Source organism: Nomia melanderi, chromosome 13, assembly GCF_051020985.1.
Source record: "Nomia melanderi isolate GNS246 chromosome 13, iyNomMela1, whole genome shotgun sequence".
NCBI lineage: Eukaryota > Metazoa > Arthropoda > Insecta > Hymenoptera > Halictidae > Nomia > Nomia melanderi.
This window is the reverse complement of record NC_135011.1, coordinates 13,602,657-13,625,781: the sequence shown is the minus strand read 5'-3', so window position 1 is coordinate 13,625,781 and position 23,125 is coordinate 13,602,657. Positions and strand designations below refer to the sequence as shown.

Genomic DNA, 23,125 nt, shown 5'->3' with positions numbered 1-23,125 from the left:
GATTCCTCGCCGACTTGGATGACCATGAAATATGTTATGGGGTATTTCATTCTGAACAACTTGGCTGTGCCGTTACCCCACACCCTTTCAACAGAGAAACCAGTCCCAACTAATACCGAGGTCTATTATCTAAATCAAGTTTAATACACATATAATAAGGAACACAACTTCAGTAAATGAAAATGCAGACGAACATTTATAGCGTAATGCAAAACTTTAATGCTTTACACTTTTTGTAAATAAGTACGAAAATTCCCCATTTCCTGACGTATTTTTGCGAATACCTGCAAAACAAAAGCTGAGCGGCAGTAAAATGCATGAGCAAAAGTTATTCAGAACAATGACCTTGACAACATATTTCAAGATTAAACCAATTTATTTGACTATGTAAAAGTTGCAAAAAAGATAAAGATTACTTCAAGGATTTACTGTTTTATGTATATTATATATTCAACAAATTAAAACTAGACCTGTAATAATACATAATGTTCATTTCTATAATGTTTATTTGATTATCTATCTGAAACGAAATTCCATGAAACTTTCAAAATCAATGTATACATCATATACCTACAATACTATCGCATGACTTTTCTCTGCTTTTTGGTTCTTTTCTCTACTAGTGTATGACTCTGTTAGCTTTTGTACTACACTCAGTTCGTAGACCTCCAAACTTCACTCATTAGACTTCACTTTGTGAAGCTGAAATAGCAGTCTTATCGCGATTCATAATATTAGACCCAACTCAGACATCCATGCTAAATATTGAAGTGAAGGGAACTCGAGGAAGAAAGTGAAGACACCATCTTTAAACATGACATTTTAAGAGAAATTCATTTAATTCGTTCTTTATAAAATAACGATATCCCTTCGATATTTCTTAGACCGTACAAAAACCTTCCAATTATTCAATGTCTATATAGTGTTTTTTCTAGTGTCATCTATACCTAACGCCTTGTTTTATTATATTGTATTAGATCAGGAAAATAAATAACACTTAAATTTGTTAAATTCAGTTTAAAATTTTCAAATATTTTTAATATACATTAAATATTATTTTTCTGTTAAAAACCGTTCACGTTTGACGTGTAAATATATATATATATACAATAAGTATCAAACTCAATTCTTTTCTAATAAATTATTGGGTCATAGAATAGGAGCATTATGATTTCCAAACCTTTTTAACAGAGACCATCGGAGAACGGTCAATTTCTTAAATGTGCCATTTGTTTGCCTCCGCGCAAAAGTTACAACAATTGAAACTCATGGTAAATTTCAGGCATTATATTACTGTAATTAAACTTGTAAATAACTTATTGAATTTACAATTTTAATTATTAACTTTACAACTTTTATAGTTATTCTGCGTGGACCATTCCAAGCACAGACTTAATACACAGTTCATTGTTATTAAGGTCATAAATCGATTTTACGACAGTGAAAAATTCTACTTTAAAAAGGTCTTCTTACTGTGACGGCTTCAAATAATTGATTTTCTAATTTTAGCAATGTAATAATTTCAGCATTGATATCCGAAAAGGATTTAGAAAAATTCGGTAAATTAACAGAGATATAAAACAAACCGTCGCACAAACTTGAATCAACGATCAGATAAAAAAATCGCTTATTAGATTACACAATTCTTTGAGAATATTTATTATTATACGCCGCAATAACAATAATAAAAAAATTTATAAATAAAGTGATTAGTGAATTTAAAATTGATCTAGAGTGATTATGCAAAAAAATAAGTAAACAGATATATTTGAAAACTGACGTGATTTTCATTGTTTTTATTTGCTAGACGGTGTTTCTGACCTGAAAAACGACTATGTAAAATTTCAGAACTCTGATCCTTCGTTTAAGGGAGATACGAGGGTAAAACTCCTAAATTTTATCATTTTTTTTCTCAGTTGTTATTTAAGATTTTCAAATGAAACAAGGGCCAATTAAAATCGATAGATTAGATTTATTTCATACATTTTTTACAGAATTATGGTTCTCTTATTAAGGATAAAAAAAAATTTCTATGAGGGTAGGTTTTGCAAACAACCCTTCAAGTGACGCCCACCAAAAAATTCAATCATTATGTTCTACCATATAGCATTTATGTATAAAAATCCTAGGAAAGTCAAAGTGGTGGAACACAATTAAGGAAATAAGAGAGGAAGGAAACATATTTTTTCCTGAATTATAATTGAAGATATTTAAATGCAACAAACGTCACATAGAAGTTAGGACTTGGTTCTACTTTATGTATCATTTATAGAATGTTGTACAGATATTAAAGGTTCAAAAACATATTATTCTTAAGGGTAGTTTTTAAGAATTGATGAAACATGGTTAAATAATGAAGAAATGATGAAGAAGAATGAAGAATAAATAATGAAAGTTCAGATTTTCAGTATGTGCAAAGAACGAGCATTTATTTAGAATATGCAACAATAGAATCTCACACGAATATCGATTAGTCAAGATAGCTAGTAGAATAATCGTTCCAAGCTGAGCAGCTGTGCAGTGACGGACTTATCGATAAACAATGTCGATCGTATTCTCCTTGAAAACAGAGTGTACCAAAAAAGGACAATCGATATCGCGTTCCTTTACTCTCCTACGTGCAATTCAACAGCGATTTACAAGAAAACTATTCATTGTTTACCTATGGTTCTTTTGAGACCATTTTAACCCCTTCTTTCAAGGGCAAAGAAAATTTTGCGGCAACTTCTTCACATCAATTTCCATTATCAGATATAGCAGTAGTTATAAAAGAAAATAGTAACAAAAATTAAATTATATTCATTTTGTATTATAATTACTGTCATTTTATTTCTCTTCTATTTTTAATACTGCCTTACATTTTTTCATTTAATTATTCTTTTACTTTATTTAATTACATTGAATCAGATTTTATTATTGAATATTGAAAATAAATGCTTGTTCGTTAATCTATAACTTTTTCCATTTTTTGAAATTCATCAACAAACTGTGTTGATAAAGAATAAGATATTTTTCGTCTCAGATATGAATTAAATACAAAATGAGCTAGAAGACCCGTTCATAAACGCTTTTGGAGCTGAAATTGCATGTATGTACTTATAACCTTATTCTATTTTCTCTTTTTGACAAGAAATATATTTATACAGTTTAAATAGCCGATAGAATACCCTTAGAGTTTGAGATGTAAATATTATATTCTTTTTTTATAAATAATTTCTATAGTTTGTACGAATTTTAATTGTTTACACAAGCATTTGCCCTTAACACACCCTTTTTTTGATGGTGCAGATAATTGTGATATACGAATTGGCAACTGTGCGGATTTTCCTTCAAAATAATATATTATTAATTAAAATATTTAGTTTATCTAGAATTAATCTCCAATTGTTAATTGTTAGTTTTTATATCGAATTTCAATGTCAAATTGAACTAGCCAAAATGAATTTAGGTACCAAAACGAAATACGTAATATATAGTATGCATGTATGTGCTATACGTAGGTATTCTTATATTATAGTTTCGCCTTCCTTGAATTTTCGGATTCAGCACAGAAGTCGGTATTTTTTTCTCTTATAATTTTAAACAACAAGACAGCAATCCATAGTTGAATGAAACATAAAACTTATAGGCTGTTCAATATTTTTTCGTTTGAAATTTATGTTCAAGCAAAACAGAACCGTAACTTAAATATTCCGAAATAGATTTGTTAACTGTTCTTTCCGCTTTAGTGTTTGGGGAACCATTTTTGTGGCATTCTGCAACAACTTCCATTTTTCGAGTAAGCAGTTTCTTTTTCATAAAAGTTTTCTTCCTGTTTTCTTCGATACGAAGAACAAAACATTATTTAAGATGAGCGCGGTGCCCTCGCGGATCAACAGTGAACTTTTCGTTTAGATGACGCGACATCGTACAGAGGTGCCGTTTGACGAAAAGATGGCAAAAAATCAATTTTCGTAGTATGCATTAATGTTCTTGTGATGCAGTAGATTTATTGTATACACTTCAGTGCATCTAATATCGGTTAAAAATTTTAAATATATTGACTGATTAATGAGGTATAGACAGTCAAAGTTGACGAAATTTCGAGCCTCTTAATGTCCCGAAAATAAAAGTCCCTATAATGTATCAGGGAAAATTTCTCAAAAATTTTGATTAGAGTTGTTTTAAATAAAAAATCTGGTTAATTTAAAACATTTGCCTATTAAAATAGATGATATAAACATATATTTGTCATAAAAGTAAGGTAAAATATCCTTGAATTTACCCTTGTAATTCCTTTCTCAGTGTACCATAAATCTTAGTTATGTTTTAATAAACCGAAAGGAAAACAAAGGTGAGTGTCACCGAGTGTCACGCTGGGAGTAGTTTTCTGATATCAAGTAACATGTATAGTATGATATCCGGTTGAGAAAATTTTGTACAAATTTGCACTATTTTAAGATATTAAAATTTAAAGTGCTTTTGAGGGGTATGTACAGTCTGTTCCATTAAATCATATTAACATTATCTTTGGCATTAGTAAGGTTAATATATTTGTAAAACTAGTGTATAAAACTATATAAAACTATATAAAATAAGAACATTCCATTGATACAATCTTACTTAACACTATTTTCGAAATTGTAATTTGACACAGCTTCGACTTAGTGCGGTCAGTTCATTAATTCTTTTGAAAGTAAAAAATCATTGCAAAAATGTTTTGAAGTTGACACAATCCTATTAAATTTGGTGTTTTAATTGCATAATTTTTGTCAAAAGTTGAATAGCCGTCAATTTTTACAAAAATGTACTTAAAAATTACATTAATATCAATGATATTTAATCCACCATTTTAAACTTTGCATTTTTGATAAAATATTTAGATTTAGAAACTCTAAAAACGAAAGAATACCAATTTTTATGAGAATCCTATGAAATTATGAATTTTGGTCCTCTTTTCGTCAATATGCTCCGCTGTGCGTCACACAATGTTCGAAGTATACAGCAAGTTTTTCTAGTATAATAGATTTGTTGCATACATTCCAGTGCATCTAATATCACTTAAATTTTTTAAATATCTTGACTAGTTAGTGGGATTCTTGAATTCAACAAATTGAATTTGAAAAGGTTGATAGGTCTTAAAAATATCGTGGATGAAATTAATTGCAAAATCAGTGAAGGAGGATTCGAAACCTGGAAAGAATAAAACAAGAGATTTAAAATATTTAAAAATAGCGTTCAACAGGTAATCATCGAATTGAGAATTCAACTTCGAACAACAAGGAAAGGAAGTAAGGAAGAGGTAAACACAGACGACAAATTCAAAGATTTCAAGAACGATGTATAGGAGAGATTAAGCGAAATATACGTACAGCTACAGCGTTCGAAGATTAAAAATAAGAAAGCAATAAGAACAAATACAATGTTTAGAGGAACAATAGTAGTTAATCAAAGCGATAATGGAAGAAAAAAGAATCAATAAAGAAATGTGACTCTAAGCTATAAGCAAAGAAGAAAAGAAGGTCGTTGAAGAGTTGCATGCACCGTCCAAACGCTTTTTTCCAAATAGACGAGTAACCGTTTGAGGATTTGATGACCTTTGGCAAACTGATATCATCGATGTTCAGCGACATGCGAAAGACAACAGTGGTAAACACAACTTTTGTTACAGATGGTTTAATGAAAGTTGGCACTGAGTATCACTGTCGGTACCTTATGTCTCGCGCAATATATTTTACCCTCAATGGAAAACGAAATGTGTTACGGAACTGTTTTCAACGGATTTCACAAAGTAGATGTCTGCTATATCGCATGTTGCAATTACATTTTCTCCTAGATGCTTAGTTATTAAAATAAATTGAAAAATATTCGAAAAAATTGTTGCGTTTCGGGTGCCGTTCTGCCCCTCAGCATTGTTCAAACATATTTAAATGTTTATAACGTCATTAAAGTTTATATCATTGTATTCAGAAAAGTCTATGGAATAATACTGTATGAGAAAAGTTTGAAAAATTTTCATAATTAAGACACTGCAAATGTTCAGTTTTAAAAGTTGAGGTTTTTTTCAAACTTGATTTTCTTAAAAACTGTGGTTGAAGGAGAAAAACGGATTGCATATTCAAATTAAGCATGAGAAATACTATTCACGTTACGTATTACACCTTCTCTAACAAAAAAAAAGTTAAATATTGCATACCAATGCAATTGTGGACATCCATATATTTTCGCAACAATCGACGTATTCAGTAAATACATATAGGCGGTTCCTCCGAGGAGTAAAAATGTAAGCGACGTATGTGAAACCTTTACATCGACGGTGCAAGAGGATGATTGAATTCAAAATAACTTACAGACCGATATGGGAGAAGAGTTCTACAACAAAGATTTTCGAGAATATTCGATGGAATGTGACATCAATCATTATTCAACATTCAGCACGATGAAAGCCTCTGAGGTGGAGCGTTTCAATCGCATACTGAAGACCAACATGTGGAAATTCTTCTTGTTAAGCGACAGTTGGCATTGGCGTTGGATCGACGTCCTTCCTATCTTAATCGACGAGTATAGTAATCGAAAACACTGTACCATTAGTATGTGACCCGCAGGCATGAATCATAAAAATGCGAAGCGCCTCTTATCACCCGTATATAGTTATATTTTAAAACTTTGTGTTTTTATTTTTACTATATTGTACATACATTAGCATTTTTCGAGTTTTTGAGTAGTGTTTAAGCTTTTTCAGAAATGGAAATTATGTTGCAACTTTTTAACCTCACTCCCTTTTTTGCACTAGTTCTTTGTTTTGTATAACACGGATTCGCATAACATGGATTCGCCCAACACGGTCTTTTTGGAACGTAACAACCGTGTTATACCGTGGTTACCTGTATTACTTATTCATTGTATAACTGGGAAAAGTGAATAAATAAAAAAAAACGAATATTTTTAATTCTTTTTATTTTCCCCCTTCTCGATACTATAATGTCCCCCAAAAAGAGTGTTAAATTATTAAAAATATATCGTTCATCGTCATACGAACTTTGAAAGAAAGATTAATTAAACCAAGGCTAATATAAATTCGGATACAGAATTCACGTGATTTCGAAGACACTTTACGTAGTCTTCGAAACTTATGATTCTGGCTGTAACATTGAATCCGATACCTTTTACTTTTTTCGTTTCGTAACATTTATGAATATTATTACAATCGTTTTGTACACGACTAGCATACATTTTCGCGCGAAGACCCACGAATTCGGTCATGATTCTACCACCGTTCTCATGCTTTGTCAAACCTAACACGTTTTTATTAGCAACTGGAATATCATACAGATTATTTTCGACGTAGTTACTAGTATCGTATCGACAAATGTCGCATTTTATGGTCTCATATACATCGTCGCAAACGATTTTATGAATCAAGTTATGCGTATATAGAATGTTAAATTTTTCTTTAAAATTCGTATGCATATGATCGTAATGAAAATTATACAAACATGTCTTTGATATATCCAATACAGACATGCCAATGTAAATAGATTTGAAAAATTGAACGTGAAGCCTTTTCAGTTAAATCACTGCTAAGTCATTTGAAAACCGTTCACAGCTATGAAAGTTTGGTTTAGATATTAAATCTTTCGGCGCTGTACCGATCGTCCCATTTCCTGGCCAATGTTTCGATTATATAATTTCGTACGTTCTCCATTGTTTTTCCTCAAACCGCATTGTTCATTAGCTTGAAAAGATTCCTTGAAAAATCGTTAGTTACATTGACACGCAATTTCGTATTTAGGTCAATCTAATTACCTAACCACTGTTTTTGTTGAAACTCCAAAATTTTATAATTTTTAAAAAATTTTAAGTCGTATTTCAAACATTGTTGAAGATGCTGATAACGCATAACGTACCTATCCTTATCGTGAAGCGTAGTATAGTATTCTCGGTCGATTAGTACCCGGTCCGATCTGCACGATTAGTGCTCGATAGTCATCTCCATTACTGAGGGGCGAGTTCCCTCGGCAAGCCGAGAAACTAGTCGAGCAGTTATAATAAGATACGCTGTTCAGCAGTGGTTGATATCGGTGAGGCAATATTAAAAACAATTATAAAACTTTTTTATAAGGGTCTTTTGTAAATAAAATTTATACTAACGCATTTGTGAGATTCTTCTGAATAAAACAAGAGCAAACATGACATACTTCAAGTCGCCATTTACCAGAAGAAAATAGATTATTCTATTAGGTAATTCTATAAATAATTGGATTTTTTATGTTTATTTTATTTAACAAAATTTTTCTAAATGAAAGAGACATATGTAGGGATGGAAAACGCGCTACAATGCAGGTAACGAGCATCCGCAATTCGAAGGGTCTGTCGATCGATCGCGACGCAGTACCCACATTGTAGTGTTTAGCTCTTAAGATGTGAATGGACAACTGTTTGGGCGTGTGGCTGGTGTCACGTTGCGACGGAGTGTCACGGTATTTTCCTCGTGAGTTACTTTACTTCCAAACTAGTGTGAGTCGCAGCTAGTGTAAAAGAGGGAGAAAGAAATTGACACGTTTTTTCTTAACGTGGCGGAATGCAACTACTGTATTTTGAGCCCTGGACTCATTCTTATAGTGTTTTACAAATGGAGGTATGGGGTGGTGACTCAGAGCTGAAGCTCACTCGGAGGAAATGGCAAGCTGGTCCTGGGGCGATGTGAAGAGCTAGATATGATGCTCCGGGTCAAGATTCGCCGGGCATGTTTGGCGAAAGCATGACTGCGAACAGGGTGATCTTGACTGAATGAATATATACAAGGAAAGAATGTTTAGAACCGAGCGACTGGGCCGTGAGAATGACGTGATTTGGAAAGTGTATGCGTGATCTTGAGAATGCTATCTATGGATGCAAGGGGCAGAGGCAAGAGAAAAGAGATGTTTGTAAGAAGAAGGAAAGAATTATTACGGATGACTGTTAAAAGTGCGTGCAAGTTGAACTGCAGGGCACCATCGACTCCACTCATCTCTAAGTCTTCGTCGAGGGGATACTAAAACTCGAGATCGAGAAACAACTTTGATCAACATTGGTCAGAAACCAACCTAGACAGTGAAAACGAAACACACAGTAATCACAGTGTACAAAACAGCGCTAAGGCTGGCCCCGTTATCGAAAACACCAAAAGACCCTCAGGGAGAAATTATACGTACACTGGAAGACTATCATCTTAACACCCACCTGCCGAACCCGGACAAAACATCACTAAACGCCACATCCAAGAAACGGAAAAGGGATGCCTCGGACCTATACAAAGTAAGGAGTATTCACATACCTTTCAAACTCCAGACCAGCAATTATATACAACAAATCCGTGAGTGTGGGCACCTCAGACATACCATTAAGCAATAGATTCCGACACCAAACCTCTCCCCAAAGACATACATGACATAATCAGAAAGACCAAAACAAGCAAGGCACCAGAAATAGACAAAATCAATAACCAGATGTTAAAAATCTCTCCAAGAAAAGTATGGTATACAATTAATAAACGCGGAAAACCTAAAAATCAAACCAGCAACTATAGACCAATCAGCTTACTCTCTTCCATCAGCAAAATCTTTGAAAGGCTAATTTTCCAGCAGCTACTAGATCACACCAACCTAAAAAACATTCTAATAAACGACCAGTACGGATTTAGCAAACACGAATCCACCATTTAATAAATACTGAGGATATCAGAACATATCACACTTGAAAACAGTAAGAATAGAACTATACACATGGCTCTCCTGGATATTCAAAAAGCATTCGACTTAGTTTGGCACAATGTACTCTTACAAAATCTCTAAGTCATCAAAACTCCAATTAACTTAAAAATATTACAAAACTATCTACCCGATAGAAAATTTGTAACCATTGTCAACAGAACAACATCAGACATCAGAAATGTCCCAACCAGGTGCCACAGGGGTCTACACTTGGATCTCTCTTATTTCCTATATACATAAACAATATTCTACGCCATCCAGACACACAATTAGCAATATACGCAAACGACATTGCAATACTTCCATCATTTTGGAACCATACACAGGCAACTAAATATGTCCGTCAACATCCAGACCTAATCACTACATTTTTCCAAAATTGGAAAATCACAGTAATCTCTACAAGAACTTAAGATATATATTTTACCAGGAAACACAAAAAGCCCACAGACAGACTACACTTAAATGGACACTTCATAAAGTGGAAAAATAATCTCAAATACGTTGGAGTCTTCCTAGACCAGTAAATAAACTGAAAAGCTGCCATAGAAGCCAGAAAAATACTTTCCTACCCAGCACTCAAGAGAATCTTGAGAACAGCAAATTAAAATAGAACATAAAAATAAATCTCTACAAATTCGGCATAAGACCCATAATAACATGTGGACATCAAGTCTGGGCAGCCGCTGCCAAGGTCGTCAACAAAATCCAAACTATGCAGAACAAATTCCACAGGATAATTCTTAACAAACATACTGAATCAACACAAGAACCCTGCATCAACAGCCAACATACCCATCCTCAAGTAGTACATAGCACAATCCCTATAAGGGACTTACAATCAGCAACACGACAACCCACTCATCCGCAACACTGGAAATTACAACATACAATGCATACGCCTCTAACAACTCACCAAAACTCATAAAACACACAAAATTTCATACCAGTAACAGGTTTTTTTACTCCTGTGGCACACAACGGATCCTACATATTAGCTTTCAATCCATCAAACATCCAAAGATTCTCAATTTATTTGTAGGTTAAAAAGCTACTCCAGCCTTGGGTACTGTGCAATACAACACAAAAGAACAAAAAGGAAGAAAAAGAGGGGCAGGGCAATATGATAGAAGACAGTAAGACAGGATGAGCTAAGAGAGTGCTACGCGAGAGTCTATTGCAAGCAATTTATCAGATTACATTCTTCTTATTTAATCACTTCATTTTAATAAACTGTAGCGGTACGTGGCTCGCAGCGTTGATAGGAAATAGCATTGACCACTTACAGACGTTTAGGTATAGGCAATTAAGCCTACCCTAAAGTCTGTAAGTCGGCGAAAATATTTTACACTTTTTACACGTGCGTAGCTGAATAGGCTACTCTACCATAAACGCTACCGGCCATGTCCCGTTAAGGCTTCTTCGGCCGCACGGTCAGCGCGGCTCGGAAAAAAGATTCCGAATTAGAAATTCACAATTTTTCCCCTGCCAAATAATCGAGACGACGTTGGAGAAGGGAATTAGCTCCACCCTCGAAGTTTCCAAGGGGTAACGCCTTTCCGAAGACGAAGATAAATAAAGCTGAAAGGCGCGAGGAAGCAGATTATCCGTTCTGCCTCCGAACACTCGACTACATAAATAAATAACTTGCAAACATATTTGTTGCGAGTATTCAATAACACCTTACATCGCGACAAAACTATTATCTACATTTATTAAAACACGTGAGTTATTACTATTCCCCACACAGTCACATTCTACATATAAAATACTGTATTATTTATGGGATGATATAATTATACTAATTAATAATCTATTATTAATAATAATAACTATTAATAACAATAATTTATTAAATAAGTAAATATGTTCCTAAATATATCATGTTTGGTCTCGTTTTAATTAGAAGAACCTTACAACTCAATTGGTAAAATTTTCAATTAGTTAAAGTAAGACATAGAAAGATTTAATATTGCATTAATATTCCCTCAATTATCTGTTTGTTTTTATTGTTCCGAAGATGGGGCGTCTCGCTCTTTCATTTGCGCTGCCCTCCTCCACAAAGAAACAAATCGAGGAGCAGAGAACAGAGGAGCTTGGCTTAGATCTTATCTCGACTTCGAATTAACGCCACTACACGATTAGTACACGGTTGCAGTTTCGATTTTCGGATACTAATCGCGAGAATACTGTACGCAGCTTCTTTTGTGTCTGTTTATTCTCGTAACAAGGACAAAAAAGAAGTTCGGCGAGAGAATCGTGAATTTCGCGCGGATACTCTAAATCTACCTTTAAAGTATAACCTATAGAACCGTCGCTTAGTATTGAATTCACATTAAAATTGTCCATGCGCGTTTCGTCGACCCATCGAAAACCTCTGTACGGCAAGGGTTGCGACACGATCCACCCATACGAATTATTGTCGAAATACAGTAACTACTTAACTGCGCTCGACAAGTATACAATTCATCTTAAAATCAAAATGATACTAATTCTTTCAGCGATCAATTATTCATTTTGAGATAACTATGCAATTCTTCTTCAATTTACTTTAGCTTTTCGTTAGAATATATTGTTGATGCATCTGTCCTGCATTTGACGAGTATACACTTCATTCTGTGATTTCATTGCGCGCATTGTCATAAATTTTTCAAATTTAATTCCACAGTTAACAGGTTAAATATTTTGAGGATTTAGATGAATACTGTGGTAAATATTTATTATCCGCTCACGCGTATCTAAGGAAACATTGACTCAATCCACCCCCTATTCTGCCTTTCGCGAACAAAAGCATATATATTCATATCGATAAACAGTTCCAGCTCGACATTCGTGTATTTCGTCGTCACGTCTCACGCGTAACCGGGAAGTGTATAATAATGCGCAAGATCGACATTATAATTGGCAGAACAATCTTCACGTGAATTTTCAAAGGCGTTTGCTAATAATAATATGTCTACTTTTAAATATAAATTACTGTACTGTCCTAACATGTTTATATTAAAATGCGACCAAACTTTTCTCGCTTATAGGTAATATTTCTCAGATATTATGTTGCCGTATATCCGATTATAAAGCGCTTCGCGCGGTTGCAGGCACGTATCGCTCAATTTATCATACGACGGTACACTCACGGACAAAAAGAGCACATCAGTAAATTTTACGAATTCTTATGTCTGACACTGAATGCTTTATAAACATTTAATAATATACATATACATTTCACTTAAATATTATAATGCAGAAATAAAAAGTGAAAATACTAGCAGTCTTTCCGGCTTTTTAATATAATTTTTATATTTAAGGCCGGCGAAGAGGTAGCGCACTTTAACTAATGCGTTAAATGAATAAAATTTGTATTTACAATTAAGTGATACTTTTTATCAACTCAATAGTGTGTTGTACTTCCTCGGTTTTCTATCAGTTGCATCATTTGTTTCGATAGTGATTTGAAGCCTGTCCCACTTTCTTCTAATGCATTCCTTTAATTCTTAAGTTATATTAAATTGACGGTTATCAGCGTAAACTGCTTGTGAGTGTTCTCCCCAACAATTTTCTATAATATTAATATCAGAGATCTCTCAGGCCAGGCGCGTTGGCCTGTTGGAATGTATAATTTGGTCCTGCAATGCAAGCTGCATAATTTCTAAGTTGCTCTGTAATCACTTTTCTCTAGATCGGAGCATTCATTCGATAGTTAATAAATATTATACTGTCTGTTATATCTGTCTGTCTTTTATGATCCCAATTCCGGCCCATACCATTATATTGTCTCCAACCATTTGCGGGCGTACTTTTGATAACTGTTCTTTTCTAATATCATGGAAATAATGATTCAAACTATCAGAACCATCTAAATTACATCTTTTTTCATCAGAAAATATCACTGATCGCCATTTTTTCTTCCAAAGAACGTGATCTTTAGCAAAATCTAAATGATTCATTTTATGACAAGTTGTTCGTGGTGATTTCCCTTGAATCTTCTTCCGTACAAGATATTCGTACGTTTGTATAACACGACGTGAATTTTTAACATTCGTTTGAATGCCTGTTACTCGAACGATTTACCTCGCAATTAAACAAAAATTTGATGCCGCTCGATGAATCACTCTTTTTTAACGTTTAGTTAATGCTGACGGTCGATCAGTGTCTTTTTCCTGCCTATAAGATTTTACATTTTTCAAAAAATTGTAAATAACTTTTCGACTTCTCTTAAGAACTAGAGCAATGTTAGAGATAGAGAATGCAGAATATTTCGATGTTATCCAACTAATTTGAATTAAACTTTATTAAAATGGCAGTAATTAAACCAGATCTAAGCATGGAAAGTTCGATAAATACTATGTAGTGATTGCTATGAAGAGTCTAAGTTAATCTTTTCGCCCCTCCTATTTCGCGATATGCTCCGAGAAACTGAGATGAAAAGTATTACTTCCAAGTTCAAATTTGTTTCCCATGTTCTTAAGATGTATTGTTTATGTAAAGCCGAAAACATTTAAGAACTTCTGAACATATCATTCAAAATGTGAAAATATTATCCTTGTGTTATCTTTTTATCTGTGAGTGTAGATAATCGTATGAAAAAACACTTTCAATAGTAAGAAACTCAAAATCGTTGTCCGTAAGATGTTTGAATTCGTTCTTAACACTGCGCAAACTGCTCTTGTCCGGATACGAGGACAATTTATCGAGACTCCAATTAAGAAACTTAAAGGAATCTATGAACCGAAACTTTATTTATTTCTTCTTTCTATCCGGTCTCGTCGCATACATATTTCATGAGAGAAATGTATTTCTCATTTGTCAATGGCAATATATCTATTTTCCCTTCGAACGCGCTCACCAATTCTTTAATAAAAAAGTGTGTATCGTAGCCCGACAAGCTATAAAAACTCATAGGCACTACATACGATGACTGATAATTATAATTAATAGTACACCCATTATGCGCCGAACCTCGAGACTCAACGTAAAGTGAGAATGATCGCACACTTTTGCATCGCATGAGTCGAATGATTTTTCACATATGTGACAATACGTGGGTGTTTGAAACTTTAACTGTCTCGCTTGGACAAGTATAATACTTACACAACGAAGTGCAATATGTACAATGAATGTAATTACTCATACCAAATGCGCGATGATGCTGATACAACCTTGCTCCACGGTATTATCCATCCTGTTTCTCCAACAGACATTCTAAGTCGGCGTAGATAACAGACAACGTTCGCTCCTTGTTCGCGTAATGTTTAAACTGCGGCCATTTATTATCCTTCGTTGGAAGTGTTACAACACATTCCTTCATTCGATTGCAATCATCGATATGAAGGTTTAATTTCTGTTGCGTTCTAAAGTATTCTTGCATCTAAAAAGTAAAAATAAAAATGTTACAAATTTTTCAAAAAATAGAAAGAAAAAATGAATTACAACTGTTATGTTGCCGCAACACAGGGGAGGAATACTCCCGAAAAAGGATAGGATCTTGTCCGGATCCAGAGGAAAACTAAAGTTGTTTAGATTTAGTGTGTTTTATTGTGTCATACGTCATGTCTGACTTGTTCTTGACGGTTCCGTAGTTAGGATAATTCTGCTCTTCTTCTTGGTTGATGGAATTCAGAAAAACTCGGGAAAGGGAGAATTTGGTAGTAGCGAGGCGGAAACATTTGAGTCTTGATGATTCATGTGGGAAGTTGGAGTGACTAAGGATCTGGACGTCGAACTGTCAGCTACAGAGAATGACAAAAATATACGGACATTGGTATGCTTGGCTTTAATCACATATATCTTTGTTAATTAAGAAATAAATTAACTCGAAATTTTTTTTTGGACAGAGTATGTATTATACTTTACAAATATATACAACTTAATTACCTAACTTGCTGTGGTACAGTAATATTATAAATTAAATGAGATGATAGTAATTTTTCGCGTTACATAAATATTCGGATATTATACATAATTAATATTATATAAACCAAAATTTATTTTTAATACTAAATTTAACTTTTAATACTTAGTAACGTAACCTTTTTGTTTTATCACTTGTTTTAATCGTTTTGGCATACTAAACATCATTTTTTAAAGATATTCTATATTTGTTTTTTCCCATTCGTCTTGCAATCTCTGTTTCAATTCTCGGTTATTCCTTATCGGCGTGGTCCTTATTCTTCTGTTTAAATCATCCCATAGAATCTCTATAGGATTAAGATCTGGAGACTGAAGAGGAAGATGTAAGACTTTTGGACAGTTATATAGTACATATTCTTGTACGATCCTTGCCTTATGTTTCGGATTGTTATCCTGATAGAATTTGAAACCGTTTTTCAATATCCACATTAACTACTCCCTATACTAAATTTTCTTTTAAAATACGTAAATATTTGTTTTTATCTATTATGCCTTCAATGAAGACAAATTCTCCTAATTCCCTGCTCGATATGCACCCCCATACCATAATATGTTCTCCACCATGTTTAAAAATAGCTCGCAAATTTTTCAAATTTAAAGCTTTATTTTGCTTGCGCCACATTATATGCTATCCATTCAAACCAAATATATTGAATGTAGATTCGTCAACGAAAATGACGTCATTCCACCATGGCTCTTTCTTCGAAATCATTTCTTCTGCGAAAGTTATACGTTTCTTCTTATTTATTTCACTGATCTTCGGTTTCTTTATTGCCATTCCTCCCACTATAACCATTTTCTTTAAGTGGTCGTCGAATTGTTTGCGCATTTACAGATTTCCCACATTCTTCTCAAAGTTCAGCTGCTAATGCAGAAGCACTTGATCGTGGGTTTTTTCCTATTCTCCCAATAACCTTCCGTTTTTCTCTCTCATTTATTATTTTTAGTCGACCACTTTACGGAAGTGATTCAACTCTGTCTTCATTCTTAAATCCATTAACGATATCTGCCACCGTGCTTTTTGAAGATTAAGCATAGCAGCGATTTGTCGATACGATTTTCCTTTCTCACGATTAAAAATTACCTATTGGCGAAGATTAACGACAGTATAATAAGTAAATTGTACAGTAGGACTGACTTCTTCGTACTAAATCCGATGCGTCGTATTTGTAAACAAAGCTACTCTCCGAAACACACATTTCTTCGAACTAAACAAGATGTTTACAGAGTTAAATTTACAAGTAAACACAGTTACAATGCTAACGGAGCATTTCGGTATGCATAATTGTTGTTTTTAGATAATGAATGATGATGTTGAACACGGTTTCTGATGGGCGCAGGCATGTTATGATGTCATGATGCTTATGATATCAATAATAATAGTAATAATAATAGTAACAACAACAACAATAATAGATGTTACCAATATATAAGGTATTTAGTCGGGTAGGATGTAACGACAGCGGAACTTTCCTATCACAAATATACAATACATTTAACATTTATGCTTGCTCGTCTGTGATGAAATCAATCTCGCCTTTCTTATAGCAGCGAAATGATACTTCAAAGGATCTTTGGTATTCTAAATAAATTGTCGAGTATATTTAACCAGTTCACTGCGTTTGACGAGTGTACACATCATCTTAAAACTCTAAATGGTGCCAACTGTTTCAACGATGGGTTATTTATTTTTTTAAACAAACATGTAACTCTTCTTCGTTTCGTCTTAGTTTATCGTTAGAATATATTATCAGTGAATTTCGTCTGCATTTAACGAATGTATACTTCATTATTTGATTTTATTTCGCGCACAATAGGAATTTTTTGAAACTAAATCCCACACTTAACGAATTAAACAAAACAGTTAACTCTTCGGTTCGAAGAAGAACGTTTTCACAACGTGGATAGAAATATATATGATCTAAATGATTTGTCACTGAGTAGAAACCTGCCACAATCGCCCGAAAAAAACACTCGTAATCGTTGAACGTGATATTGATGACAGCCTTTTTCGATCGATCGCTATAGGCAAGGGTAAAGTCCAACCTGCTTGAATGGCTTGATACTTATTAAAATTCACAAGTCAAAATCGGTTGCACAACATCCTTCGTGTTTATTCCTATACGGAACACCGTAATTATAGATTCTCGAAGTTTAGTTTATGACATGAACGGGACAGACAGTTTATTTTAGTGTGTATCCTTCATCAATATTTTAGAGGTTTATTTTCTACAACCGGCATTTGTCCTTTGAGATATTAAAGTTTATTTTAGTCGTTTGCAATTTTATACAATAGAATCCACCTGAAGAAAATTTTCGCGTCCCATTGAAACTTTGAGAAACCCCCATACTCGTACTCTGCCTTCACCCCCACTCGGAAAGGGAGTGGTTAGAGAGCGTTACCTAATATTTTTTGTAATAATAGAAAAGATACTCTGATTGGAGTAAAGCAAAAGACGTCTCAGCGTACTCGACTCAGCGCGAGGTGTCGCAGTCGGGGACCAGGAGACATTTCATCACTTAACACGAGTCGTTGGGACAGTCAACATCTTACAACCCAGTGGGGCAGCCAACTGCTCATCATTCTGTGTAACAGTCAACATAGCATCATACAGTTTAATACTTCACACTAACAAGTGGTACAGTCAACTTTGCACAATCTAGTGGAGCAATCAGCTTTTTACCACTTAGTGTGATAGTCATCAAAGATACAGTCCACTTATACAAATTCAACAGGACTTCATCCATTGAAGTTCCTCCGCGTTGTTTAATCATCGCTAAAGTAATTGTCGACACTGCGACGCACATACACTTCGATTTTTTACCACCCTGGTCGTCGATCGAAAACGCCTTGAATACTATTTGTGACAGTTGAAGGAAAAAGGACACAAATTGCAAAATTTTCAAAAATGCATTTACAGATTACATCAACCGCACCGACTCTATCCTTATCTACACCGATAGATCCAAGTCTCCTGGCGGAGCCGGATGTTACTTCATTATAAATAACTGCTCTTATACATGTAAACTACCCGATTCATTTTACTTTTTATCTTACTATATTCATGCCATCAAATGCGTTCTAAATTATGCCAAAGAAAGAACGTTTGGTGACATTATTATCCTCACAGATTCAAAAAGCGCCATAGAAATTATAAATAATAAATCTCAGTCTTGTTCCATTTGGTCAATAGTAAAGAAAAAAACATCAGATTAACATGCATCCTCAGTTAAATAAGAAATGCAGGCAATGGAGCTGGAAATAAAGCGACTAAAGAGGCAATCAAATTAAATCAGTACGAAGAAATCTCCATAAATCTTGGCGATGCCAAAACTACGTGATCAATCCATGAAGTAAGACCCAGCTTACAAGAAAATCCAGACATGCCAGAATTAATTAGAAAAGATCAAACCGCACTCATCCACATCCGAACAGGCTATTTGAAATTAACACACGAATATTTACTAACACAGTTAAATACATTTAATCATTAAACACATTCTAATCAATTGCACCTGTTTTTCCTCTAAAAGAAACAACTGTAACATTAAATTTGATATGAAGGCAAACCTAAACGATGCCAATAGTATCCAAAATGTGTTTAAGTTTTTCAGACAAATTAACCTTCTAAACTCATTAAAATTAAGATATGTCTATTACGTAAATCTTATGGTATTATTTATACAATTAGTATAGTATTATATAGTAAGTCATTACGTAATAAGTATTATTAAGTAATAAGTAATGTATCGAAACGTTGGTGGTCCCTAATGACTTTAGTGTTAATATGACCACCCCAAAATAAACTCAAAGAAAAAAAAACACCATTCGAGTAGCACTTATGCAAATTGGACAATTCGAAGAGTACACAATTTCGTGTACCGAAACTTTTCAACGAAACTTCGTCGCACAACACAAAATCCGCTTCTAATACGACATTCACCTTCAACGATGAATGCATGTTTAAAAGTTGTACGATATTTCTCGCAGTAATCCGTTTCGCATGTTGTAAAAATAGACGTGGATTGATGTGCTCCACGTTGATAACAGTACCGGTTGATACACGATTTTGAACTGCCGACTCAGTGTTCTTCCGAAAAAGAAACGAAGCACCACGATTTTGGTTCACATAAACCTCTACCGATATGAGCGAAATGTCGACTCAAGGAAACATCCAAACTCTTTATACAACAAAATATTGATATTGAACTGAATCTCTTGCCTACAAACAATTCATTCTTCATACGAGTCATATTTTCGATGCACTGGCGTAAACAGTCGAGACAAGACTTGTGCCAATCACGGTACTCGTTTACAGTTCGCAGTAGACAAACATCTTAAAGTTTGTCTTATAATTTGAATTATATTTACAACTAAAAGGTAGATGACCGTTATCGATAATGAAAGAAACGAAATTCTAAATAAGTATTGAATATCCAGGAAGATTCAAAGAAATAGAGAGAACGACTGAATACAGAAATTCTGCGAATATCTAATATATGGTAAATTCAAAGAAATGCGGAGAACGAAAGGGTACAGAAATATTTTACATAGAAAATGAATCCAAACCGCAATGGCAAAACAAGATATCCGAGTTACACGAATTCTTTTTCTACAGGTATACTGGTCACAGTCGTCGTCTTCCCTGTTGTTATCTTTATCGATCACAAAAATAAGCAGAAATAATGAGTTGTCATGTCATTTTATATTACTGTTCCCTACAGTCACCAACACAATGCGACATTCGCCGCTTTGTGTGATGCCTAATATCATCGAAGGTGAACCGATCACTGATAATTGTATCACGACTTGACTATACTTTCTAGACAGAATGAACTTAAGGATGGAATGATGGAATTAATAGAAAATGTAAGTAAGTGTATTCCGTTCGACGATACCGAAGCACGCACAACTGAAATTACCGTGTTAACATTTCAACAGGGTTTAAAAAATTAAAAATATCTAATAATTCGATGTTTTCGGTCAATATGTCATGGAACAAATCGTACGGATTATATGTTGACGCGCTCACATATGGTTTAGTACGAATCGAAAATTTCTCACGGAAAACACAGTCAAGTTTAATTTCACTGATCTGGCGTTTAAGTAAAACACAAAAATATTTACAAATCTGTCGATTCTCAAAGGAATACTAATAAATACCAAATTCAAATAACTTTATTAATGCGAACATTTATAACGATGGCACGTTTACTGTTAACATTGCAACTGTAACCAATAGTGGACGTGTCTCTATCTTTTATTATAACAGTAAGTAAAACCAAGTATAATTATTAATCGACATTTATTACTTTTAGAAAAAAATTAAATAAACAATCGGAGACCTTTGACCCCATGCATCTACTTAACCTTTTCGCTATAATGGACGAGATACCTAGCGTATCTTTATTATTGATATGAAGTATTTTATTTGAAAACTTGACACAAGTAATCGACTTTTAAGACATGTCATCGTTGCTGGAAGGTGCTTAAAGATGATAAATATAAAATACTCTATACTTTAGTTTAGTTATACTTATATGAATACTTTTTTTTTATTGAAATTGCTTCCAGTTGCTGGTAATATGAGTGAATAAATGCTTCGATTGCAAAAGGTTAATAAAATAATTACTTTTCTCTATTGCTTATTACCATCACTACATCACAGTAGTATATCATTTTTAACAGGTATGTTTTTATAACTGTTATGTCACCGATAATCGCAATTCGTTTATATAAAGCGAGATCGTTACTTCCACTGCATTTGATCGCGGTGCTGAACACGAAACATGAGCTTATGAAATTAATCAGAAGCCTATATGAAGCGAGTAATTGATGTTCTGCAGCCCCTACTAACCAATGCAAATTTTGCAAATTTAACAAGTACCGTAACAAGGTTTCGCATACTAACAAGGGAAGTCCGACAAACGTTAATTTCATTTACTAACAACAATAATTAGAATTTATAAGATTCAATCTTCTATAAAACGAAACGAAATAATTCTTCTTTTTCCGTTTCTTTGACTTTCAAGATTATTTATAGATGTTTATGAACACAATACTTCGAGAAAAAATAAAAAGCCATATGGCATTATATGTTAATCTCATGTTCAAATCTTGATACGTTATATAAAAACTTTCATTGGTACCCGTCTTAATAGAAATGAGCATGTTTGTGACAAATTTTGCTGGTTGAAAATTTATCGTAGTTTTATGATATGATCATCCTTTGTATAAAAAATATGGGAAAACTTGAATCTATTTTATGCAACTTACAAAAATTGTAGGTTAACCACAGTTTTGACACCGGTCGGACTGTAATCAACGTAAGTCATGTGTTCGTGCACGCTGTCCAGGCAATATTAGTGGACGTGGCGTAACACTTTCACACGCCGAATTAACCTTGTGTAAAATAGTTGTGATGATGAAAAAAGGCTTCTCCTTTTCTCGTTCGAAAGTGGACTGTATTTGTTGAATAATGAGTGAAAGGAGTGTGTATGTGTGTACAAAGTTGAAGTGTGTGTGTTGTCCAGTGAGTACAGCGTGATTAGTAATGAACTTGTGTTGTCTATATGTCTGTCTCCATGTCTCTCTCAATGTCTGTCTCGCGCTATATATATATATAAAAATAGTGATGTAGGGCGGTGTCCTTAGTGTCAAATCAGAAGGCTAAAACGATCGGGGTGTTGCTGATTACAGTTTTTTAGCCTACGCCCACATTACTTGTAGTGGAGGTAGGGGGAACGTCGTCCCTTCTAACCTGCAAGGGTACCGGTGGCTGTGCGCTCGAGGTTTAAATGGTTGAGCTGCCGTTTTTTTTATGATATGTCAGCTGCTGGTAATTTATGACATCGGATGTAAAAATGTAGCTAACAATAAAACGCTTCCAAAATTTACTTGAGTATTGTTTAGACATGACCAAGCACAATTGGTCATACCATAAATCTTTACATGTTCAAAAAGTAGATAATGACAGTCTAAATATGTAACTAACGATAGTAGTGCAGACCCAAATAAATTACAATTTTCAATGAAAAGATGCTTTACCGTGATGAAAGTACCGGTGATCTCAATTCGGTTGCGAAAACATGTCCTTTAAAGCTAGAATTATATATGTACAAGATGCCCGGTTTATCTCTGAACAATATTAATCTCAATATTAGTCTAAAAAACATTAATAATATGAAAAAATGTTTCAAATGTTCAAATTGTAGGGTACACAGAAGACATATATGATGATGGTCCGCGTTTGACCTTATAATAAGCATAAAACATCATGTGCAGGTGATATTAAAATTTTGAAATGAAACTGTTTTTTTTATTGCATATAGTTATCGGTATTCCTATATATTCAAAACGCCACAGACTTACTACACTCGAGTAAATTTATTATTAAGGTGTAAGCATCTAAATACGAACTAGAGATATTAACGTTACCCGATGTATACGAGGTGTTCGATACTGCTTGCACCTACATAAATTAACG

General features: G+C 33.9%; 1 protein-coding gene and 2 pseudogenes across 10 annotated transcripts in view; 1 reads left to right on the top strand and 2 right to left on the bottom strand.

Moving 5' to 3' along the window:
- Positions 1 to 23,125, top strand: part of LOC116425661 (tachykinin-like peptides receptor 99D) — a 603,076-nt gene that overhangs the window by 436,091 nt on the left and 143,860 nt on the right. The gene's annotated exons all lie outside the window — the stretch shown is intronic.
- On the bottom strand, positions 7,036 to 7,684 carry LOC143175229 (uncharacterized; annotated as a pseudogene).
- LOC143175228 (uncharacterized) lies at positions 11,865 to 12,525 on the bottom strand (annotated as a pseudogene).